The sequence below is a fragment of the Nerophis ophidion genome, linkage group LG13, assembly GCF_033978795.1.
Source record: "Nerophis ophidion isolate RoL-2023_Sa linkage group LG13, RoL_Noph_v1.0, whole genome shotgun sequence".
NCBI classification, from domain to species: domain Eukaryota; kingdom Metazoa; phylum Chordata; class Actinopteri; order Syngnathiformes; family Syngnathidae; genus Nerophis; species Nerophis ophidion.
Window position 1 is genome coordinate 59,807,082 of NC_084623.1, and position 27,585 is coordinate 59,834,666.

The window sequence follows — 27,585 nt, forward strand, 5'->3', positions numbered from 1 at the left end:
GCGTGTATGAGTGAAAAAAAGAAGCACCAATGTGACCCCAGGATGCAGGGTAGGTAGGTAACGTGCAGGTAAAGGTATGTTGAATGGGTAAATGCAGGAAACACCAGCAAAAGTGGGTCCCGTCCATCGCTGCTTGCAGTTTTAATTTCTTCTAATTTTCAAAAGGAAGTCTGATGCTGACTGGCAGGTGAGAAATGAGGGCTCATTAACAAAAGTTCTAATCAACTTCAGGCTTTCCATGAATGTTTTAGTCCCCCATGGTTGTCAAGTGTTTGAGGAAACATTTCACGCGGAAGCAGCCGCTCCAGTTGTAGACAAATGTTCTGCGTGTATAAACGCCGCCATAACACTCAAGCAAATGGGCCTCCTCATATGCTTTTTGCAATTTGCAATCATCTAATGAGAAAATGCCGAGCAGACTATAAAAACGGGAGAAGTGACGGCTATAAAATAAAATAATTGCATCGCAATTACACTGTAATGTCGGTCGCCGTGGTTACACGACGCCAATTAGTTGCGGAGAACGATGTGTTTGGCGAGAGATGATGAGCTTAAAACTTTTTGATTTTTTAAATTTTTTCTTTTAGTAATTGTTATGTTGTAGTTCTTTAGAATATTATTTTATTTCAATAAGGACGACACAGTTGAAAATAGTTCCCAGACAATGAATGCAACTGTAGTTTGTAGCTTATGCTCATTATTAGTGTGTGAATGTGTGTGTGAATGTGGAAGTAGTGTCAAAGCGCTTTGAGTAACTTGAAGGTAGAAAAGCGCTATACAAGTAAAACCCATTATGGCAATTTTCGCCAGTCCTGATGTGTGTGTAAAATTTGGTGAGTTTTGAAGCATGTTAAGGGGGTCAAATTACAGATCAGTGTTTCTGGATGTTGTTGATAAATGGCTTTCGCTTTGCATAGTAGAGCTTTAACTTGCACTTTGAAGCATTTTAAGGGGGTCAAATTACAGCTCAAAGAGGCAAAAATGACATTTTTTAGGAAACTTTGCGCAGGGGTTCTTTGAAGGCGCGTAAAATCAAAACCGGAGCAACTTTGTTGGATAGTTTTAATCAAAAGGGTTCAATCTCTCTCCTGTGCGAGTTTGAAGCTGAAACGACAAACGCACTCGGAGGAGTTTACGTTTGAAAAAGGTGACAGGTTTTTACAAAACTTTTATTTTGAAGGGGTAATTTTTAACTTCCTGTTGATTTTTGCCGAAGGATGTCAATAATCTAAATGTAGGTCTAAGTGAGACCTACATAGAAGTTTTGGTTTCATGTCTTTCCGGCATTCCCACCGGAAGTTACAAACAGTTTTGTCTGTGTTTTCTTCCTAGGAGCAGTTTTTGCTGTGTTTTGATCAAAAATTGCGCAAGAGCGCAATTTTGAGTTTTTTTTTTTTTTTTTTTTTCATTGGATCGCAAATTCTGCCAGTCCTGATGTGTGTGCAAGTTTGGTGAGTTTTGAAGCATTTTAAGGGGGTCAAATTTCAGCTCAACGAGGCAAAAATTGGGATTTTTTCCAACTTCCTGTTGATTTTTGCCCTAGAAGGTAGAATTATGAAATCTAGGTCTAAGTTAGACCTACGTGACAGTTTTTGTTTCATGTCTGTACGATATTCCTAACGGAAGTTACAAGCAGTCTGTTTTTCTTTCCTTCCTAGGGGGCGCTAGCGCGCAATTTTGATTTTTCTGGTTTGGCTGCCTAATAAGTTGGGAAGGCATGCCAGACCGATGTGTGTGTCAAATTTGGTGAGTTTTGAAGCATGTTAAGGGGGTCAAATTACAGCGCATAGGTGCGGAATAATAATAAAACGCACCAGTTTCAATAGGGTCCGCAGGCCCATGGCAAAGGACTCCACAGGAGTCCTTTGCCATGGGCAAAAATCAACAGAAAAAATCAACAGGAAGTTAAAAATTACCCCTTCTAATAAAAACACAAATTTAATGCCTTTTTTCGGCGGCGGGTTTGAGTTGAGGCGGGGGTGTATATTGTAGTGTCCCGGAAGAGTTAGTGATGCAATGGGTTCTGGGTATTTGTCCGGTTGTGTTTATGTTGTGTTACGGTGCGGATGTTCTCCCGAAATGTGTTTGTCATTCTTGTTTGCTGTGGGTTCACAGTGTGGCGCATATTTGGAACAGTGTTAACCTTGTTTATACGGCCACTCTCAGTGTGACCTGTATGGCTGTTGACCAAGTATGCCTTGCATACATTTGTGTGTGTGTATGAGCCGCATATATTATGTGAGTGGGCTGGCACGCTGTTTTTATGGAAGAAAAGCGCACGTGGCGACATGTAGAGAACGCCTAAAGCAGTGCTTTTACGCCCCGGGAGAAATTCGGGAGTGTCACTGAACTTCGGGAGTCTCCCGGGAAAATTGGGAGGGTTGACGAGTATGAGTATTAGCGGTGAATGCGGTGTTACAGCGGCGGGCCAGCTCTAATGTTCATTTGATATTGCCTCAAGGGCCAAATGAAATTACACGGCGGGCCAGATTTTGACACCCATGGCCTTGGGGAAAAAACTGTTCAGGTGGTGGGAGGTGTGGGTCTGGATGGACTGTAGTCTCCTGCCTGAGGGGAGGGGGGAGAATAGTTTGTGTCCAGGGTGAGAAGAGTTAGCTGTGATCCGACCCGCACGCCTCCTGGTCCTGGAGGAGAACAAGTCCTGGAGGGATGGGAGCTTGCAGCCAATCACCTTCTCAGCAGCACGTATGATTTGCGTCCATCTAAAAAACACCCAAAAGCCACACCCACTAAATTTTTAGAAGAAAACAATTTTTTCCATATTTAAGTCGCACGGAGCAATGTAGTATATGTTAGTCTGTAAAATAACATGTTTTTCAAGAGTACCATATTTTCCAGACTATTCAGTGGCCTAGTGGTTAGTGTTCTGCTGCTCACTGCTCCCCTCACCTCCCAGGGGGTGAACAAGGGTGATGGCTCAAATGCAGAGGACACATTTCACCACATCTAGAGTGTGTGTGACTATCATTGCTACTTTAACTTTATTTTAACTTTAAAAAGTGCACCGGTATATAAGCCACATCACTAAATTTTAGAAGAAACATTTTTTTCCCCATGTACTAGCCGCACCGAACTAGAAGTCTCAGATATATATACGTTGTGAAATTAGTTATTTACACAGAAATATTCTGTAAATGTTTATCTACATACTTTAATTGTTTCCAAACAGAGTCTGTAACAGGGAAGTAAAACGGCTGATCGAACAAAACAGAAGTCATGGTCATGGACCCTCTTGCTGCGCAAGCTAACTCTCCAATCAGTTAAACGGACTCAATAACTCCGTAGTGAGGTTTTGTGAATTTACTGAGGATTTTGTGAAACTGAAACAATACAAAAATATTGTTTTTGTAAGGTAATAATACTAACACTGGTAAACCTGTTAGCCTAATGCTAACAGTGCTAACTTGATTACATTACAATAGCTCGTACAAAAATGCATGAAAACAGTCCTACATGCATCACACATGGGACGTTTTGGTTGGTAAGAATTGTTTTAGTTGTATTGTAAACGGGACAGCAACCGATCTCAGGAGCGGGAAGCCACATCCCAAGGATTAGGTCAAGCTGCCAGTGGGCGCCAAGACCAAGAGATCAGATGATAACCCCAAACATATAGTGCTGACCCAGCGCTTTGTCTGAGAGTCAGACCTTCTTGTGTGGAGCAGAGATGACAAATGAACTAATGACTGCTTGGCGACTCTTGATTGAGACCAAACAGTGGGTGAGGTTTGTGACCATGGTCCCTAGTCTTGATGTAGACCAAACAGTCGGTGAGGTTTGTGACCGTGGTCCCTAGTCTTGATGTAGGCCAAACAGTCGGTGAGGTTTGTGATCGCGGTCCCTAGACTTGATGGAGACCAAACAGTCGGCGAGGTTTGTGACCATGGTCCCTAGTCTTGATGGAGACCAAACAGTCGGCGAGGTTTGTGACCATGGTCCCTAGTCTTGATGGAGACCAAACAATCGGCGAGGTTTGTGACGGTGGTCCCTAGTCTTGATGCAGACCAAACAGTCTGCAAGGTTTGTGACTGTGGTCCCTAGTCTTGATGGAGACCAAACAGTCTGCAAGGTTTGTGACGGTGGTCCCTAGTCTTGATGGAGACCAAACAGTCTGCGAGGTTTGTGACCGTAGTCCCTAGTCTTGATGGAGACCAAACAGTCTGCGAGGTTTATGACGGTGGTCCCTAGTCTTGATGGAGACCAAACAGTCTGCGAGGTTTGTGACGGTGGTCCCTAGTCTTGATGGAGACCAGACTGTCGGCGATTTTTGTGACGGTGGTCCCTAGTCTTGATGGAGACCAAACAGTCTGCAAGGTTTGTGACGGTGGTCCCTAGTCTTGATGGAGACCAAACAGTCTGCGAGGTTTGTGACGGTGGTCCCTAGTCTTGATGCAGACCAAACAGTCTGCAAGGTTTGTGACGGTGGTCCCTAGTCTTGATGGAGACCAAACAGTCTGCAAGGTTTGTGACGGTGGTCCCTAGTCTTGATGGAGACCAAACAGTCTGCGAGGTTTGTGACCGTAGTCCCTAGTCTTGATGGAGACCAAACAGTCTGCGAGGTTTGTGACCATGGTCCCTAGTCTTGATGGAGACCAAACAATCGGCGAGGTTTGTGACCGTGGTCCCTAGTCTTGATGGAGACCAAACAATCGGCGAGGTTTGTGACCGTGGTCCCTAGTCTTGATGGAGACCAAACAGTCTGCGAGGTTTGTGATCCTGGTCCCTAGTCTTGATGGAGACCAAACAGTCTGCGAGGTTTGTGACGATGGTCCCTAGTCTTGATGGACACCAAACAGTCTGCGAGGTTTGTGACGGTGGTCCTTAGTCTTGATGGAGACCAAACAGTCTGCGAGGTTTGTGACGATGGTCCCTAGTCTTGATGGACACCAAACAGTCTGCGAGGTTTGTGACGGTGGTCCTTAGTCTTGATGGAGACCAAACAGTCTGCGAGGTTTGTGACGATGGTCCCTAGTCTTGATGGAGACCAAACAGTCTGCAAGGTTTGTGATGGGGGTCCCTAGTCTTGATGGAGACCAAACAGTCTGCAAGGTTTGTGATGGGGGTCCCTAGTCTTGATGGAGACCAAACGTCTGCAAGGTTTGTGACGGTGGTCCCTAGTCTTGATGGAGACCAAACAGTCTGCAAGGTTTGTGACGGTGGTCCCTAGTCTTGATGGAGACCAAACAGTCTGCGAGGTTTGTGACGGTGGTCCCTAGTCTTGATGCAGACCAAACAGTCTGCAAGGTTTGTGACGGTGGTCCCTAGTCTTGATGGAGACCAAACAGTCTGCAAGGTTTGTGACGGTGGTCCCTAGTCTTGATGGAGACCAAACAGTCTGCGAGGTTTGTGACCGTAGTCCCTAGTCTTGATGGAGACCAAACAGTCTGCGAGGTTTGTGACCATGGTCCCTAGTCTTGATGGAGACCAAACAATCGGCGAGGTTTGTGACCGTGGTCCCTAGTCTTGATGGAGACCAAACAATCGGCGAGGTTTGTGACCGTGGTCCCTAGTCTTGATGGAGACCAAACAGTCTGCGAGGTTTGTGATCCTGGTCCCTAGTCTTGATGGAGACCAAACAGTCTGCGAGGTTTGTGACGATGGTCCCTAGTCTTGATGGACACCAAACAGTCTGCGAGGTTTGTGACGGTGGTCCTTAGTCTTGATGGAGACCAAACAGTCTGCGAGGTTTGTGACCATGGTCCCTAGTCTTGATGGAGACCAAACAGTCTGCAAGGTTTGTGACGGTGGTCCCTAGTCTTGATGGAGACCAAACAGTCTGCGAGGTTTGTGATGGTGGTCCCTAGTCTTGATGGAGACCAAACAGTCTGTAAAGTTTGTGACGGTGGTCCCTAGTCTTGATGGAGACCAGACTGTCTGTAAGGTTTGTGACGGTGGTCCCTAGTCTTGATGGAGACCAAACAGTCTGCAAGGTTTGTGACGGTGGTCCCTAGTCTTGATGGAGACCAAACAGTCTGCGAGGTTTGTGATGGTGGTCCCTAGTCTTGATGGAGACCAAACAGTCTGCAAGGTTTGTGACGGTGGTCCCTCTAAATTGAAATGTGCATTGTTGACTGAGATCTAACCATTTGTAAGTCAAACAAAACATCTTTTATCAGTCCAGTCCTGAACAGACGTCTTCTTTCTGTGCATCTGAGGACATTTGAAGAGCTTCACTCTCTCTCACACCAAAGTCTGGCAGCATCTCCGAGCTGCGCCAACAAAATGCTTGATGTGCTTCTTCTATTAAAACTATGGCCAGGGGCACATGGTTTCCTTATTAGGAAGACAAAGCCAAACACGGTCTCTGTCTTTTGATAAGCCTTGTAAACGCGCTCACATTTTAATTGCTCCTGATGATTGTCGGCACGTTCAGTAGTTCTTCATTTTGAAAGGGGAGGGCTGGGACAGCACGCCTGCAGCAGTCATGTGTCGCTGCAAGAACACATGCTCTGCACTATCCCAAAATTGTGGGAGCATTGTGGACCAAATACTAGAAGCAGTCATGGGATTTTTCCATCTATAGTCGGAAATCCGACTTTTTTATCGCTTTAAAAAATAATTTTCCGTTTTTTCCGACCGACAATGTGTGTTAAAATCTTGATCCGTCTCTTTGCCATACCTGCCAACAATTACGGTTAGGGCCGTAGATGTCATTGTCACATATGCATGTAGAGTAGAGGGCAGTATTGTCCTGTTTAAGAGTGTCACAACATTGCTGTTTACGGCAGACAAACTGCTTTACGGTAGACAAAAACCTGACTGCTGTTGTTGTGTGTTACTACCGGGCTGGGAGGACGTTAATGAAACTGCCTAACAATAAACCCACATAAGAACCCAAGAACTCGCCCTCGATCATTCTACAGTTATAACGTCATTGGGTAGACAATTCTTTAAACACTATAACATCTTTAAATGGTACGTCTTTTTTTTTTGTAAGTTCAATTGCAAATTTTAAGTCATTTTCATGAAGTTCAAATCACATGCCGGGGTTTTGAAGTAAGGCAGACTGAGGCCAGGAACATCAGGCCCATTTTGATTCATCTGACGCCAAGGATGACACTGAAGGTATCCTGTTGTCCATTGATGTTTAATAACGAGTCTTTCACGGGCTGTATAGTCCTATCCTTGATCCGCAGGTCTTGGCACACGTCAGGAAGGTAGGATAAGTTGCAACGAGAGCTGCAGGTGCATTGTCTCCCGCCTCCTGGCTGTCCAGGTTGCATCCGGCTCAGGAGTTACGCTCTGCAGTGACATCTGCTCGGTTTTGCTCTCCCTCAGTGTGGTTTTCAGTTGGTCTTTGTCGCCATGCTTCTGGCCTCCAGCAGAGCATCTGCCAAAAGTAGTTGGTCCTAAAGCACCATGCAAGCTAACTGGTCTGAGGGCATCCTTGGCATGGTTGGTCCTGGTGAATATTTCAGAACAAAATGCTTTGAAGTCGGCATGTGTTCTATAGCGGCCGTGAGTCACGTGGGCTTCACGGCTGTGGGAGTGGGTGCTGATTGAGACGGCTTCGTGGACGTGTGCGGGGTTTTAGTTCTGGGAGACTTGATGTCACTCCAAAGCTGCTGATGTCCGCTTGGTTCTATTCTGCACCTCAGTGTCAAAGGTGTTGTCAGCTTGAAGGAGAAATTTTGCCCTGGAATTTGAAGGATGGACGACAGCTCGTTGACCAGTAAGGGTTGGGGGTTTAGGTGGTGTCTTGTCGGTCTTGGCATACTGCCTTAATTCTGATGACAGTCAGACAATCCCATCCTTCAGTATACTCTGTGAGATACAGGCGTCTTCGTACTGAAGCTCAAGGACTTCCATGCTTGATAGTGTAATCACTCTTGTTCTTAGAAACATCGGCATGTCAGTCGTGGGACATGAACCAAGACCTGAAAGGTGTAGCCTCCTTGTTTCAAAAGCTCAGCAGAGATCTTGTTGTTTTCAGACAGTGGCAAGCTGATGGAAGCTTGGAACTGGTCCAGGTTTTGTATCGGCGGAAATGTATCGGACTCCTGATTGAGCATTGTGTTGAAGAGCAGGATACTAGTCTGGTCCTTCAGTAGTGGTGTGTATCCTCCTTACTTCAAGAAGTCAGTAGAGATGTTGCCATTAACAGAACACTTCTTGTTTTGAGACCATGGACAGCTGATAGATGTTTGGAACTGGTCCAGGTTTTGTATCGGTGGAAATGCATCAGATTGTACCCTCCTTGCTTCAAGAGCTCAGCAGAGATCTTGTTGTTTTCAGACAGTGGACAGCTGATGGAAGTTTGGAGCCGGTCCAGCTTTTGTATCAGCGGATATGTATCATATTCCTGAATGAGCATTGTGTCGAAGAACAGGATGCTAGTCTGGTCCTTCAGTGGTAGTGTGTATTCTCCTTGCTTCAAGAGGTCAGCAGACATGTTGCCATTACCAGACCACTTGCTGTTTTGAGACCATGGACAGCTGATAGATGTTTGGAACTGGTCCAGGTTTTGTATAGGTGGAAATGCATCAGATTGTAGCCTCCTTGCTTCAAGAGCTCAGCAGAGATCTTGTTGTTTTCAGACAGTGGACACCTGATGGAAGTTTGGAACTGGTCCAGGTTTTGTATCTGTGGAAATGCATCGGACTCCAGATTGAGCATTGTGTTGAAGAGCAGGATACTAGTCTGGTCCTTCAGTAGTGGTGTGTAGCCTCCTAGCTTCAAGAAGTCAGCAAAGATGTTGCCATTAACAGAACACTTCTTGTTTTGAGACTGTGGACAGCTGATAGATGTTTGGAACTGGTCCAGGTTTTGTATCGGTGGAAATGCATCAGATTGTACCCTCCTTGCTTCAAGAGCTCAGCAGAGATCTTGTTCTTTTAAGACTGTGGACAGCTGATGGAAGTTTGGAGCCGGTCCAGCTTTTGTATCAGCGGATATGTATCGTATTCCTGAATGAGCATTGTGTCGAAGAACAGGATGCTAGTCTGGTCCTTCAGTGGTAGTGTGTATCCTCCTTGCTTCATGAGGTCAGCAGACATGTTGCCATTACCAGACCACTTGCTGTTTTTTAGACCATGGACAGCTGATAGATGTTTGGAACTGGTCCAGGTTTTGTATCGGTGGAAATGCATCAGATTGTACCCTCCTTGCTTCAAGAGCTCAGCAGAGATCTTGTTGTTTTCAGACAGTGGACAGCTGATGGAAGTTTGGAACTGGTCCAGGTTTTGTATCTGTGGAAATGCATCGGACTCCAGATTGAGCATTGTGTTGAAGAGCAGGATACTAGTCTGGTCCCTCAGTAGTGGTGTGTAGCCTCCTAGCTTCAAGAGCTCAGCAGGGATGTTGCCATTACCAGAACACTTCTTGTTTTGAGACCATGGACAGCTGATAGATGTTTGGAACTGGTCCAGGTTTTGTATCGGTGGAAATGCATCAGATTGTAGCCTCCTTGCTTCAAGAGCTCAGCAGAGATCCTGTTGTTTTCAGACAGTGGACAGCTGATGGAAGTTTGGAACTGGTCCAGGTTTTGTATCTGTGGAAATGCATCGGACTCCAGATTGAGCATTGTGTTGAAGAGCAGGATACTAGTCTGGTCCTTCAGTAGTGGTGTGTAGCCTCCTTACTTCAAGAAGTCAGCAGAGATGTTGCCATTAACAGAACACTTCTTGTTTTGAGACTGTGGACAGCTGATAGATGTTTGGTACTGGTCCAGGTTTTGTATCGGTGGAAATGCATTAGATTGTAGCCTCCTTGCTTCAAGAGCTCAGCAGAGATCTTGTTCTTTTCAGACAGTGGACAGCTGATGGAAGTTTGGAACTGGTCCAGGTTTTGTATCGGTGGAAATGCATCGGACTCCAGATTGAGCATTGTGTTGAAGAGCAGGATACTAGTCTGGTCCTTTAGTAGTGGTGTGTAGCCTCCTTACTTCAAGAAGTCCGCAGACATGTTGCCATTACCAGACCACTTCTTGTTTTGAGACCGTGGACAGCTGATAGATGTTTGGAACTGGTCCAGGTTTTGTATCGGTGGAAATGCCTCAGACTCCTGATTTAGCATTGTGTCGAAAAGCAGGATACTAGTCTGGTCCTTCAGTAGTGGTGTGTAGCCTCCTAGCTTCAAGAGCTCAGCAGGGATGTTGCCATTAACAGACCACTTGTAGTTTTGAGACTGTGGACAGATGATAGATGTTTGGAACTGGTCCAGGTTTTGTATAGGTGGAAATGCATCAGATTGTAGCCTCCTTGCTTCAAGAGCTCAGCAGAGCTCTTGTTGTTTTCAGACAGTGGACAGCTGATGGAAGTTTGGAGCTGGTCCAGGTTTTGTATCGGCGGATATGTATCGTATTCCTGAATGAGCATTGTGTTGAAGAACAGGATGCTAGTCTGGTCCTTCAGTAGTAGTGTGTATCCTCCTTGCTTCAAGAGGTCAGCAGAGATGTTGCCATTACCAGACCACTTGCTGTTTTGAGACCATGGACAGCTGATAGATGTTTGGAACTGGTCCAGGTTTTGTATCGGTGGAAATGCATCAGACTCCTGATTGAGCATTGTGTCGAAAAGCAGGATAGTAGTCTGGTCCTTCACTAGTGGTGTGTAGCCTCCTTGCTTTAAGAGCTGAGCAGAGATGTTGCCATTACCAGACCACTTGTAGTTTTGAGACTGTGGACAGCTGATAGATGTTTGGAACTGGTCCAGGTTTTGTATCTGTGTAAATGCATCAGATTGTGTCGAAGAGCAGGATACTAGTCTGGTCTTTCAGTAGTGGTGTGTTGGCTTTGGCACAAGAAGAAGGGAACACAAAGAGCTCCTGCAACCAGCAGCCATCCAGGAACTAACAAACGTGAGAAACAAGATGTGTGACCGTGGGATCCAGCTGGGTCAGGGTGTCGCACCGTCTACACAATATGTTGGAAATCCCGACTGAAAGTCGTCAAATATTTTTTCCCCCCCATCATAAATAATAGAAATGTCATTTTCTTTGGCCCGTGGATCGTCTGGAGGCTTGTGGGCAAACTGGGGCAGCTGCTGCATTTCCTGCTGCTCAGGCGAACACGCCGCCTCATTTGGAGACGGTGCGCGGCTCTGCCTATTAAAATGTAAATTGTGTGTGAGCAGCGAGCAGAGAAGTGACGAGGAGCTGCTGGGGGTGAGAGGTGAGCTCTCTCCAGGCACGATCTGTCTTGTGCTGTGCGACGCCTTCCAGATTGGCACCATGTGGCACGCTAATAAGATCTCTGGCAGCAGCCCTCGCTCCCGCTTTTGGACATCATTCCTTTGCTTCGCTCCAATGCAAAATCTCTCCAATAGGAATTGTTTTCATATTCACCTAAAACAAAACATTGTTTTGTTTATTTTAGAAATGTGACGTCTTTTGTGGACTGTCAAGGCACCGCTAAATAAGCCGCACCCACCACATTTTAGAAGAAAACAATATTTTTTTCCATATATCAGCCGTATCGGACTATAAATCGCAGATATATACATTGGAAATGACTTATTTACACAGAATGTTTATTTACATACCTTAATTGTTTCCAAATGAAGCAGTGTAGTATCTGTTAGTCTACAAAACAACATGTCCCCCCCATTTGGTGGAAGATTACCATATTTTCCAGGCTATAAAGTGTGTAGTAATGTATGTAAGCCACACCTACTACATTTTAGAAGAAATAAATATATTTCCATATATTAGTCACACCTGACTATAAATAGCAGATATATATGTTGTGAATTGAGTTATTTACACAGAATGTTTAGTTACATACCTTAATTGTTTCCAAATGAAGCAATGCAGTATCTGTTAGTCTAGAAAATAACATGTATTTTTTATTTTATTATCCCATTTGGTGGAAGGTTAGCATATTTTCCAGACTTAAAAGCATAAGCCGCACCACAAAATTTTAGAAGAAAACAATATTTATCTCCATATATTAGCCGTACCGGACTATAAGTCGCAGATATGTACATTGTGAAATGACTTATTTACACAGAATGTTTATTTACATACCTTAATTGTTTCCAAATGAAGCAGTGTAGTATCTGTTAGTCTACAAAACAACATGTCCCCCCATTTGGTGGAAGATTACCATATTTTCCAGGCTATAAAGTGCGTAGTAATGTATGTAAGCCACACCTACTAAATTTTAGAAGAAATAAATATATTTCCATATATTAGTCACACCTGACTATAAGTAGCAGATATATATGTTGTGAATTGAGTTATTTACACAGAATGTTTAGTTACATACCTTAATTGTTTCCAAATGAAGCAATGCAGTATCTGTTAGTCTAGAAAATAACATGTATTTTTTATTTTTTTATCCCATTTGGTGGAAGGTTAGCATATTTTCCAGACTTAAAAGCACATCGGTATATAAGCTGCACCAATAAATTTTAGAAGAAAACAATATTTTTTTCCATATATTAGCTGCACCGGACTATAAGCCGCAGATATATATGTTGTGAAATGAGACATTTAAACGGAACGTTTATTTACATACCTTAATAGTTTCCAAATGAAGCAGTGTAGTATCTGTTAGTTTACAAAATAACATGTTTTTCACCCCCATTTGGTGGAAGATTACCATATTTTCCAGACTAAAGAGCACAGCAGTATGTAAGCCACACCTACTAAATTTGAAAAGAAATAAATATATTTGCTTGTATTAGTCACACCTGACTATAAGTAGCAGATATATATGTTGTGAATTGAGTTATTTACACATAATGTTTATTTACATACCTTAATTGTTTCCAAATGAAGCAATGCAGTATCTGTTAGTCTAGAAAATAACATGTATTTAAAAAAAAAATCCCATTTGGTGGAAGGTTAGCATATTTTCCAGACTTAAAAGCACATCGGTATATAAGCGGCACCCACTAAATTTTAGAAGAAAACAATATTTTTTTCCATGTATTAGCTGCACCGGACTATAAGCCGCAGATATATATGTTGTGAAATGAGACATTTAAACGGAATGTTTATTTACATACCTTAATAGTTTCCAAATGAAGCAGTGTAGTATCTGTTAGTCTACAAAACAACATGTTTCCCACCCCCCCATTTGGTGGAAGATTACCATATTTTCCAGACTAAAAAGCACACCAGTATGTAAGCCACACCTACTAAATTTTAGAAGAAATAAATATATTTCCATGTATTAGTCACACCTGACTATAAGTAGCAGATATATATGTTGTGAATTGAGTTATTTACACAGAATGTTTATTTACATACCTTAATTGTTTCCAAATGAAGCAATGCAGTATCTGTTAGTCTAGAAAATAACATGTATTTTTTTTTTTTAAATCCCATTTGGTGGAAGGTTAGCATATTTTCCAGACTTAAAAGCACATCGGTATATAAGCTGCACCACTACATTTTAGAATAAAACAATATTTTTTTCCATATATTAGCCGCACCGGACTATAAGCCGCAGATATATATGTTGTGAAATGAGACATTTAAACTGAATGTTTGTTTACATACCTTAATAGTTTCCAAATGAAGCAGTGTAGTGTCTGTTAGTCTACAAAATAACATGTTTTTCACCCTCATTTGGTGGAAGATTACCATATTTTCCAGACTAAAAAGCACACCAGTATGTAAGCCACACCTACTAAATTTTAGAAGAAATATATTTCCATATGTTAGTCACACCTCACTATATGTTGCAGATATATATGTTGTGAATTGAGTTATTTACACAGAAAAGTTTATTTACATACCTTTGTTGATTCCAAATGAAGCAATGTAGTATCTGTTAGTCTACAAAATAACATGTTTTTTAAAATATTTTTTAAATCCCATTTGGTGGAAGGTTATCATATTTTCCAGACTTAAAAGCACACCGTTAAATAAGCCGCACCCACTACATTTTAGAAGAAAACAATATTTTTTTCCATATATTAGCCGTACCGGACTATAAGTTGCATATATATACATTGTGAAATGACACATTGAATGTTTATTTACATACCTTAATTGTTTCCAAATGAAGCAGTGTAGTATCTGTTAGTCTACAAAACAACATGTCCCCCCCATTTGGTGGAAGATTACCATATTTTCCAGACTAAAAAGCACACCAGTATGTAAGCCACACCTACTAAATTTTAGAAGAAATAAATATATTTCCATATATTAGTCACACCTGACTATATGTTGCAGATATATATGTTGTGAATTGAGTTATTTACACAGAAAAGTTTATTTACATACCTTAGTTGATTCCAAATGAAGCAATGTAGTATCGGTTAGTCTACAAAATAACATGTTTTAAAAAAAAAATCCCATTTGGTTACCATATTTTCCAGACTTAAAAGCACACTGGTAAATAAGCTACACCACTACATTTTTTAGAAGAAAACACATTTTTCCATATATTAGTCGTACCAAACTATAAGTCGCAGATATATATGTTGTGAAATGACTTATTTACACAGAAATGTTTATTTAAATGCCTGTATTGTTTCCAAATAAAGCAATGGAGTATCTGTTAGTCTACAAAATAACATGTTTTTCCCCATTTAATGGAATATTTTCCAGGCTTAAAGGTGCACTGGTATGTAATTCGCACTACTAAATTTTAGAATAATTTTTTTTTCCATTTATAAGTTGCACCGGACTGTAAGTTGCAGATATGTGTGTTGTGAAATTACTTCTTTACACAGAATTGTTTATTTAAATACCTTAAGTGTTTCCAAATGAAGCAATATAGTATATGTTAGTCTACAAAACAACATGTTTCCCACCTCATTAGGTGGAAGATTACCATATTTTCCAGGTTAAAAAGTGCCACATCACTAAAGTTTAGAAGAAAACTAATTTTTTTCCATACACAAGTCGCAGCAGACTATATGTTGCAGATATATACGTTTTGAAATGACTTATTTGCACATAAATGTTTATTTACATACCTGAAATGTTTCCAAATGAAGCACTGTAGCATATGTTAGTCTATAAAATGACATGTTTTTCAAGATCACCATGTTTTCCAGACTACTCGGTTAAAGTGCTGCTGCTCACTGCTCCCCTCACCTCCCAGGGGGCGACCAAGGGGATGGGTCAAATGCAAAGGAAACATTTCACCACACCTAGTGTGTGTGTGTGTGTGACTATCATTGGTACTTTAACTAGAACTTTAAAAAGCGTACCGGTATATAAGCCACACCCACTAAATTTGATAAGAAATAAATATATTTCCATATATTAGCCGCACCATAGAAGTCGCAGATATAAACCTTGTGAAATGAGTTATGTACACAGAAATGTTTATTTACCTACCTTAATTTTTTCCAAACGGTGTCAAGGCAGTAAATGGATGATCATACAAAACAGAAGCCTCCAGCTCCGCCTGAATTTCAGGAGATTTTCGAAAGAAAATTTGTCCCGTTTTCGGGGGAGTTGCTGAATTTCGGGAGGGTTGGCAAGTGTATATAGTGTTATAATCATATAACACTGCCAAAATTCTACGTTTTTCTTGTGAAATTGTGATCTTTTTCTTGTGAAATTCCAACTCATTTTTCATAACAGGCTTTTTTATATTTACATAGTTCGTATATATTATTCATGTTGTAAATACACATCTTTATATATCTAGAAAGGCTGCTCCTAAAGAGGGAGGCTTTTTTCAGGTCTCAAGAAGGTAACAAATACAAGGATGTGTGTGTGTGTGTGTGTGTGTGTGTGTGTGTGTGTGTGTGTGTGTGTGTGTGTGTGTGTGTGCGTGCGTGTGTGTGTGTGTGTGTGTGTGTGTGTGTGAGAGAGAGAGAGAGAGAGAGAAAGCAATTAGGGAAGAGATGATGATTGTGTGTTGACTGAAGTGTATGTTTGTGTTCATCCATGCTGAATAGTCTCATGATAGCTTGGTAGTCCGGGGATCAAAGTGCAGCAGCTGGGTGGAACCGCAAGGCTCGTTTTTTTTGTGGTCTTTTTTTTGTCGGGTTGAAAAAAAAAAATTGCGTCCACAACCGCCATCGGCTGTTGGATTTTCAGAACTTTACTGGTAAATAACTTCGACTTAGACTCAGACTTCCTTTTTATTGTCATTGAATTGTGACTTTTATAGCACACACGAGAACAACATTTTGCTACATTAGCTGGCTTTAGTGCAAACTTCATTTATTTTATTAGTGCAAACCTCATTTATTGTGGCCTGGAAGGACCATTTGTTTCTAAATGTAGTCAACTGTCTGTATGCCATGTCATATATTTTAAACTTCATCATAAACATTATATTATTGCACATTCCAAGCATCAAAAAAAGTAGTTAAATATCAGCTTGACTCGAGATTTTGAAGCGACGTATCTGTCAGAATAATTGTATCGAAGTTATCACAAAACTTTGTGTTTCCATGAGACAAAAGGCTTGTAAAACTCCACCGTGTTCGATGGGAAGCGACGTGAAGGTGTCGGTTTCTTTGATCTATTGTGATTCACAGTAAGATCTTGTCTTGACCCGAGATCTACAAAGCGATGAGTAAGCAGGACTGATGCAAGCTCCAGGCATCTTTTCTTTGAACTGTTTTGTGACCAAGGGCAACAGCTGTTTACGACCCCCTCTCCCCTGTTGCCATGGAATCAGGGAAAGTCCAAATAAAAGAGGAGGCGTGCCATCCTTTGGTCAGAGCGTGGTGGAAGACTGTACGAGAGTACAGCCCACACCTTTCTCCTCATTGAGCTGAATTGAATTCTGTCTGTTTAATTCCTTGTTGTCATCGTTGTTTGAACCTGACATTATCCATCAAATGGCTGACAGCTTACGGAAATATGCTCAAATGGATCAATTCCACATATTTGACTTATTTTATTCCTTTAAAATAGTGTTTTTATTTCATACCATCTAAATTCAGTTTGTTGCTGTTTGGCACGTCACCTTCAGCCACGTAAACAAAACCCAAGTCCTGCCGCCCAAATGGCCGCCCGCCACTCACAATGCATTGCGAACTCCCGTGACCTCGGTAGGCCAATGTCGCTCCCTGACTGCGAGCGCTGATGTGTGGCGGTAAGCTAACGTGTGTCGGGGGCCACACACACAAAAAGGAACAAAAACAACAAAAATTGAAAAAATGAAAAGGAAAAATGCTGAACTGTTGATTTAAATAAATATGAATAAAACAGCTTTATATTTAAATCGGTATAATTTTTTTGGAATTGTGTCTCTCATTCATAATCTTTATGTGAGACAATAAGACTTATGTTGTTTTTAATGCTTTCTAAATTGTTAAAAAAAATACGTAAGCAAAGTAAACTAATAATGGATCCAATGGTAGTTGCTCTATTCTGCCTATAAATCGCTCTTAAAACATCCGTCAAGGTTTTATATACACACTGTAAGTGTATATGTAGTATCTAGTAACATTCATAATAACATGTGATATTTACATATTTTCATCATTTTAAGTAATATATACATGCTGTAAATATTTATGTAGTATTTAGTAACATTCTTAATAACATGTAATATTTACATATTTTCATAATTTTAAGTATTATATACACACTGTAAGTAGATATGTAGTATCTAGTAACATTCATAATAACATGTAATATTTACATATTTTTTTGATCATTTAAAGTATTATATACACGCTGTAAGTATATCCATACATCCATCCAATTTCTACCGCTTCTGTAATGTAATAACATTCATAATAACATGTAATATTTTCAAAATTTCCATAGACACTAAGTATATGTGTAATGTAGTAACATTCATAATAACATGTAATATTTACATGTTTACATCATTTTAAGTATTATATACATACTGTAAGTAGATATGTAGTATCTAGTAACATTCATAATAACATGTAGTATTTACATATTTTCATCATTTTAAGTAATATATACACGCTGTAAATATTCATATAGTATTTAGTAACATTCTTAATAACATTTAATATTTACATATTTTTTAAATCATTTTAAGTATTATATACACGCTGTGAGTATATGTGTAATGTAGTAACATTCATAATAACATGTAATATTTACATATTTTCATCATTTTGAGTAATATATACATGCTGTAAATATTTATGTAGTATTTAGTAACATTCTTAATAACATGTAATATTTACATATTTTTTAAATCATTTTAAGTATTATATACGCGATGTAAGTGTATATGTAATGTTGCAGCATTCATAATAACATGTAATATTTACATGTTTTCATAATTTTAAGTACTATATACACACTGTAAGTAGATATGTAGTATCTAGTAACAGTCATAATAACATGTAATATTTACATGTTTTCATCATTTTAAGTATTAATTTCACAGACGCATCACAACGCTCACTTTTCCCTTCAACAACAACAACAACAAGACGTTTATGAGAAACAGAGACTACTTTGAGAAAAATGATGATCCAGAAACTTCTATTTTTGAGCCTGAACATAAGGAGGATGATCTACAAGTTTTATAAGATGAACAGATGCAGTTTTAATCATACACTACACATCATCTAGCAGTATTGCTAAGTGCTAAACAAGATGTACAAACATAATAAAACAATCACTTACTGTACAATGTCTGCTGTCACTGGGATAAAGACTGATGGGAGGTTTATATCTTCCCCTTTACATTAAGAAGTCATCATAATCCTCACATAGAGTTAAAAAAAATATATATTTTTTTGTGTCTTTCTGGCTATCTTTGGGTCTAAGTTGAATGTCAAAGTTGGCCAACTTGTGAGTTTATGTCCACAACCTTCTACTATCCAGGTGAGAGACAGGATTCATCATCTAAAATTAACTTTCACCAACTCAGAGGCCATGCAGCAGCTCAATATGTCAATATAGCAGCATAAGCCGGTTAGCTCGCGCTTATAATAACAATATCACTAATAATTGTTAATATTCAGACCACCACATGTAAATGGAGGATTGTTGGCACTTTTTGGAGGTTTTTTAGAGGACTTAATACGTGCAATTGTGTACTCCCGTCATCTGCCTTGTTAGCCACCTCTTACTTGCCATATTTTACGATTTAGAATGCACAAAAAAAGAAAAGTCGTGTGTTCTTGTCTTACACAAGATTGTGCATGATAGACACACTTAAAAAAGTGCAGTTCCCTTTTAAGTTTTGTACCAGAAGTAAAATAAAAAGTACTTCCTGACTAGTAGGGAGTATTTCTTCATTTCTGGGAGCAGAAACAAATGTTACGTTTGCAAAAGTCCTAAAAGTGAGAACTTATTCCAAATGAGATTTGTTCCCCCAGAATAAATCAGAAAAAAGGAAGGGTGTTATTGTTTTAACTTGACTTTGAAACAAAAGTCATCATTTTTACTGAGCGGGCACATTTTTGTCCGTGTTGGAAGATAAAGTGAAAATGAAAGTAAAATGTGGAACAATTAAGGACATTCTTGAAGGCAGCCAGCACTTCATCTTTCAGGCAGGAAATGATGTTCACTTGGAGACGACACACATGACAAGTCCTCTTTCTAGTCTTCAAGACTCAGAAGCAGGTCTTCTTCTTTCTATCAAACACTGAAGACTGACCACCTCATCTTCTGACCACCACAACTTCTGACCACCACAACTTCTGACCACCACAACTTCTGACCACCACATCTTCTGACCACCACATCTTCTGACCACCACAACTTCTGACCACCACATCTTCTGACCACCACAACTTCTGACCACCACAACTTCTGACCACCACAACTTCTGACCACCACAACTTCTGACCACCACAACTTCTGACCACCACAACTTCTGACCACCACATCTTCTGACCACCACATCTTCTGACCACCACAACTTCTGACCACCACAACTTCTGACCACCACATCTTCTGACCACCACAACTTCGGACCACCACATCTTCTGACCACCACAACTTCTGACCACCACATCTTCTGACCACCACAACTTCTGACCACCACAACTTCTGACCACCACAACTTCTGACCACCACAACTTCTGACCACCACAACTTCTGACCACCACAACTTCTGACCACCACATCTTTTGACCACCACAACTTCTGACCACCACAACTTCTGACCACCACAACTTCTGACCACCACATCTTCTGACCACCACATCTTCTGACCACCACATCTTCTGACCACCACAACTTCTGACCACCACAACTTCTGACCACCACATCTTCTGACCACCACAACTTCGGACCACCACATCTTCTGACCACCACAACTTCTGACCACCACATCTTCTGACCACCACAACTTCTGACCACCACAACTTCTGACCACCACAACTTCTGACCACCACAACTTCTGACCACCACAACTTCTGACCACCACATCTTTTGACCACCACAACTTCTGACCACCACAACTTCTGACCACCACAACTTCTGACCACCACATCTTCTGACCACCACAACTTCTGACCACCACATCTTCTGACCACCACAACTTCTGACCACCACATCTTTTGACCACCACATCTTCTGACCACCACATCTTCTGACCACCACAACTTCTGACCACCACAACTTCTGACCACCACAACTTCTGACCACCACATCTTCTGACCACCACATCTTCTGACCACCACATCTTCTGACCACCACAACTTCTGACCACCACAACTTCTGACCACCACAACTTCTGACCACCACATCTTCTGACCACCACATCTTCTGACCACCACATCTTCTGACCACCACAACTTCTGACCACCACATCTTCTGACCACCACAACTTCTGACCACCACATCTTCTGACCACCACAACTTCTGACCACCACATCTTCTGACCACCACATCTTCTGACCACCACAACTTCTGACCACCACAACTTCTGACCACCACAACTTCTGACCACCACATCTTCTGACCACCACAACTTCTGACCACCACATCTTCTGACCACCACAACTCCTGACCACCACAACTTCTGACCACCACAACTTCTGACCACCACAACTCCTGACCACCACAACTTCTGACCACCACAACTTCTGACCACCACTTCTCTTGCACTTGACAAGGACAACTTGTGAAGGACTGTAAGGACTTTTTGTCCCTGACTCCTCCCCCTTGCTGCTGACCTGACCAGGACCTGACCACATACATATATATGTAAATACATACGTATATATAAATATATATATACATACAATATATGTATATTTGTATACATATATGGCCCTGCGATGAGGTGGCGACTACTCCAGGGTGTACGCTGCCTTCTGCTCATTTGTAGCTGAGATAGGCTCCAGCGTCCTCCGCAACCCCGAAGGAAATAAGCGGTAGAAAAACTGGATGGATGGATGTAAACATATACATATATATATACATATATATGTATATATATATAATATATATATATATATATATATGTATATATATATATATATATATGTGTATATATATATGTATATATATGTGTATATATATATATGTATATATATATAATATATATATATATATATATATATGTATATGTATATATATATATATATATGTGTATATATATATGTATATATATGTGTATATATATATATGTATATATATGTGTATATATATATATATATACACATATATATGTATATATATATACATATATATGTATGTATATATATGCATATATATATATGTATGTATATATATATGTATATATACATATATATGTATGTACACATATATGTATATATGCATATACATGTATACTATATTTATATGTATTCATATATACACATGTATGTACATATATACGTATATATACATATGTGTATATAAACATACATACAAACATTTGTAAAATATATGTATATATATACATACATATATATACACATGTGTATATATGTATATATACACATATATATACACAAATATGTTTATATGTATTTATTTACATATATGTATACATATATATTAATGTATACATCAATGTATACATATATATGTATATATGTACACATGTATTTAAATATGTATGCATATTTATGTATACATGTATACATATATGTATATATACATATATCTATATATGTGTATCCATATACATATATGTGTATGTATGTTCAAATATATACATATACGTATATATGTACAGTATATGTATGTATACATATATATGCAAATATATGTATATTGGTATGATACTGGCCCAGTATCAGATCGCTACCAAACATTGCAGTATCGGCTGCCATTATCAGTCCTTCCAGGATTTATTTTGTCCAGCGTTTGTTCGGCTGCAGTTTTAATTTGCGCTTGGTTAAAAAGTGCTGCCACAGGAAGTGGTGTGTACTTCCTGTTATTTGGAGTTCACCTTAGTGCATGGTTGAGCTGGTCGTGACCCCGGGATGCAGAGACAGATGGCAATGTGCAAGTAAGAGAGTTTAAATAAGAAAAAGTATGAAACCGCAGGCTGGCAGCAAAAAGGCAAACAGCGACCCGAGACAATCATTTAGTGGCCGTCAGGCCAAGCAGAAAGAATTTAAATAAGCTTAATTCCCAATTGAAGTCAGGTGCGCTGGAGGGAAACAGAACAGAAAATGGAATTGCAGCAAACGTCTTTTGAGAAGGAAGCAGAGGGAGGAGCCAAGGTGTGTGAGTGTGTATGTATATATCTATATATATATATATATATATATACAGTATATATGCTAATTAATATGTTATTTGCATCAACTTAAGCAAAGAGAGAGAGTGTGTGTGTGTGTGTGTGTGTGTGTGTGTGTGTGTGTGTGTGTGTGTGTGTGTGAGATGTGCAGACAGAGTGTAGTATTAAGAAGATGTGGACAGAGCAGGGGGTTCCTTTCAGGGTCTCCTCAGTAATTACATGACAAAACGCTGCAAGTCTCTGCGGGCGCTCCCAGACTCACGGGTCAGAGGACAGACGCTGTGGGCTCCATCATTTGTAAATGTCACTCAGGTGGGCTCCGCACTGGCACAACATGGAGGACACGCCACTGCCGCACGGGACGCTTTCTTATGGAGATGATGTCACGGCACAGGCCACGCCCCCTGCCTTCTTTTGTCTGCCGTCCACGTTGTCATGTGACCCAGCACACGCAAAGTCAAACCACGTCAACAACAGGAGTAAACATGGAGAGGAAATACTCGACACTGCAGAAAACTACTTTGGTACAAATGATGATCAGAAACTTTTATTTTTGAGGCTGAACATAAGGAGGATGTTTAAGTTATAAAAGCAAAACAGATACAGCTTTAGTCAAACACTAAGCATCTTGTGACAGTATTGCTAAATGCTCAACAAGATATACAAACATAATAAAACAATCACTTACTGTACAACGTCTGCTCTCACTGGGATGAAGACTGACGGGATGTTTATATTTTCCCCTTTACATCAAAAAGGGTTTAAAAAAAAAGGTGTATATTCGTGTCTCCACAACCTTCTTCTATCCAGGTGAGAGACATGATTTATCATCTAGAATGAACTTTCACCAACTCAGAGGCCACGCAGCAGCTCAATATGTCAATACAGCAGCATAAGCTAGTTAGCTCGGCTAAAATATTCACTAATACAATTTCAGTAATACTTGTTAATATTCAGATCACCACATGTAAATGGAGGATTGTTGGGACTTTTTGGATGTTTTTAGAAGGTTTTATTAATTTTATTAGATTTATTTGATTTACTCACTTACTGTACTATGTCTGCTCTCACTGGGACAAATCCTGCTGGAAGGTTTATATCTTCCCCTTTTACATCAGCAATTCATCATAATCCTCTCAAAAGGTTATATATACACACTGTAAGTGTATATGTAGTATCTAGTAACATTCATAATAACATGTAATATTTACATATTTTCATAATTATAAGTATTAATTTCACAGACGCATCACAACGCTCACTTTTCCCTTCAACAACAACAACAACAAAACTACTAATCATGGCAGACTTGATGAAAGACAAGAAAGACTACTTTGGAACAAATGATGATCCATAAACTTCTACTTTTGAGCCTGAACATAAGGAGGATGATCTACAAGTTTTAGAAGCCGAACAGATGCAGCTTTAGTCAAACACTAAGCATCATGTTGCAGTATTGTGCTAACATAGTTGTATTATACAAACACAATAAAACAATCACTTACTGTACAATGTCTGCTCTCACTGGGATAAAGACTGATGGGATGTTTATATTTTCCCCTTTATATCAAAAAGTGTATTTCGTGTCTCCGCAACCTTCTACTATCCAGGTGAGAGGCATGATTTATCATCTAGAATGAACTTTCACCAACTCAGAGGCCATGCAGCAGCTCAATATTTCGAGAGAGCAGCCTAAGCTAAATCAGTCTGTGTTAGCATTTATCATAATATCAGTAATACTTGTTAATATTAAGGAGGATTATAGGCACTTTTTGGATGTTTTTTTTAGAGGGTTTCATTCGCTATGTTGCTAGCCACCTCTTACTTGCTGTATTTTATGACTTAGAATACATTAAAAAAAAAGAAAAACATGTATTTTCATCTTACATAAGGATTGTGAATGATAGGACGTTTCCAAAACATTTGTGCAGGAATTGTGAATACACAAACTTATATAAACATTGAGGTCAAAAAGTAGTCATTATTAATGATTGGTCAGCAGTGTTGAGCTGGAGTCTATCCCAGCTTCATTAGGAAGGCAGCGGAATGTTCTCCTCAGCGCTGTCTTGTTGTTGTGCAGCCATCAGGTGGCGCTGTGTGACCATGAGGTGGCGCTGTGTGACCATGAGGTGGCGCTGTGTGACCATGAGGTGGCGCTGTGTGACCATGAGGTGGCGCTGTGTGACCATGAGGTGGCGCTGTGTGACCATGAGGTGGCGCTGTGTGACCATGAGGTGAAGGACAAGCAGCACTGAGCGCAGGTGCTCACAATTAACCTGCTGATTAAAAAGCAAGACACACCTGGGAGAGACTCGGACACTGAGGAGGCGTCCAGGTGACGACTGCTCATCATGTCTCTTATTAAAAGTGTCTCTCATGTTGAGGATGTGTCTGATATCACCACAGCACGTTTCATAAAACATCTTGCAATTAAAGAAAGCAGGAAGTGATGTCATCCACTGACAGACATGTCCACTCAGCTGTTTTTTTTTTAGTCCACAGAATTTTTATTTCCTCACTTGAACACTAAACACTACTTTATTCAATATGTGACGATACACCATGTGCTTGCATGTCCAATGTGGGATATCATGTGCGATACACGCATTCCTGCAGTGTGTGTACTTGTGTGTGATATCATGTGCGATACGAGTGGTCCTGCAGCGTGTTTACTTGTGTGTGATATCATGTGCGATACACGCATTCCTGCAGTGTGTGTACTTGTGTGTGATATCATGTGCGATACGAGTGGTCCTGCAGCGTGTTTACTTGTGTGATATCATGTGCGATACTAGTGGTCCTGCAGCGTGTTTACTTGTGTGTGATATCATGTGCGATACAAGCGGTCCAGCAGCGTGATTACTTGTGTGTGATATCATGTGCGATACTAGTGGTCCTGCAGCGTGTTTACTTGTGTGTGATATCATGTGCGATGCAAGCAGTCCTGCAGCGTGTTTACTTGTGTGTGATATCATGTGCGATACAAGCGGTCCTGCAGTGTGTGTACTTGTGTGTGATATCATGTGCGATACACGCATTCCTGCAGCATGTTTACTTGTGTGTGATATCATGTGCGATACAAGCGGTCCTGCAGCGTGTTTACTTGTGTGTGATATCATGTGCGATACTAGTGGTCCTGCAGCGTGTTTACTTGTGTGTGATATCATGTGCGATACAAGCGGTCCTGCAGCGTGTTTACTTGTGTGTGATATCATGTGCGATACTAGTGGTCCTGCAGCGTGTTTACTTGTGTGTGATATCATGTGCGATACAAGCGGTCCTGCAGAGTGTTTACTTGTGTGTGATATCATGTGCGATACTAGTGGTCCTGCAGCGTGTTTACTTGTGTGTGATATCATGTGTGATGCAAGCGGCCCTGCAGCATGTTTACTTGTGTGTGATATCATGTGCGATGCAAGCGGTCCTGCAGCGTGTTTACTTGTGTGTGATATCATGTGCGATACTAGTGGTCCTGCAGCGTGTTTACTTGTGTGTGATATCATGTGCGATACAAGCAGTCCTGCAGCGTGTTTACTTGTGTGTGATATCATGTGTAATATAAGCAGTTCTGCAGCTTGTTTACTTGTGTGTGATATCATGTGCGATACTAGTGGTCCTGCAGCGTGTTTACTTGTGTGTGATATCATGTGCGATACAAGCGGTCCTGCAGCGTGTTTACTTGTGTGTGATATCATGTGCGATACTAGTGGTCCTGCAGCGTGTTTACTTGTGTGTGATATCATGTGCGATACTAGTGGTCCTGCAGTATGTTTACTTGTGTGTGATATCATGTACGATACACGCATTCCTGCAGCATGTTTACTTGTGTGTGATATCATGTGTGATACAAGCAGTCCTGCAGTGTGTTTACTTGTGTGTGATATCATGTGCGATACTAGTGGTCCTGCAGCGTGTTTACTTGTGTGTGATATCATGTGCGATACTAGTGGTCCTGCAGCGTGTTTACTTGTGTGTGATATCATGTGTGATACAAGCAGTCCTGCAGCGTGTTTACTTGTGTGTGATATCATGTGCAATACAAGCGGTCCTGCAGCATGTTTACTTGTGTGTGATATCATGTGCGATACTAGTGGTCCTGCAGCGTGTTTACTTGTGTGTGATATCATGTGCGATACTAGTGGTCCTGCAGCGTGTTTACTTGTGTGTGATATCATGTGCGATACTAGTGGTCCTGCAGCGTGTTTACTTGTGTGTGATATCATGTGCGATACTAGTGGTCCTGCAGCATGTTTACTTGTGTGTGATATCATGTGCGATACAAGCGGCCCAGCAGCGTGTTTACTTGTGTGTGATATCATGTGCGATACAAGCGGCCCAGCAGCGTGCTTACTTGTGTGTGATATCATGTGCGATACAAGCAGGCCTGCAGCATGCTTACTTGTGTCTGATATCATGTGCGATACAAGCGGTCCTGCAACGTGTGTACTTGTGCGTGATATCATGTGCGATACTAGCAGTCCTGCGGAATGTTTTCTTGTGTGTGATATCATGTGCGATGCAAGTGGTCCTGCAGTATGTTTACTTGTGTGTGATATCATGTGCGATACAAGCAGTTCTCCAGCTTGTTTACTTGTGTGTGATATCATGTGCGATGCAAGCAGTTCTGCAGCTTGTTTACTTGTGTGTGATATCATGTGCGATACAAGCAGTCCTGCAGTGTGTTTACTTGTGTGTGATATCATGTGTAATATAAGCAGTTCTGCAGCTTGTTTACTTGTGTGTGATATCATGTGTGATACTAGTGGTCCTGCAGCGTGTTTACTTGTGTGTGATATCATGTGCGATGCAAGCGGTCCTGCAGCGTGTTTACTTGTGTGTGATATCATGTGCGATACTAGTGGTCCTGCAGCGTGTTTACTTGTGTGTGATATCATGTGCGATACAAGCAGTCCTGCAGCGTGTTTACTTGTGTGTGATATCATGTGTAATATAAGCAGTTCTGCAGCTTGTTTACTTGTGTGTGATATCATGTGCGATGCAAGCGGTCCTGCAGCGTGTTTACTTGTGTGTGATATCATGTGCGATACAAGCGG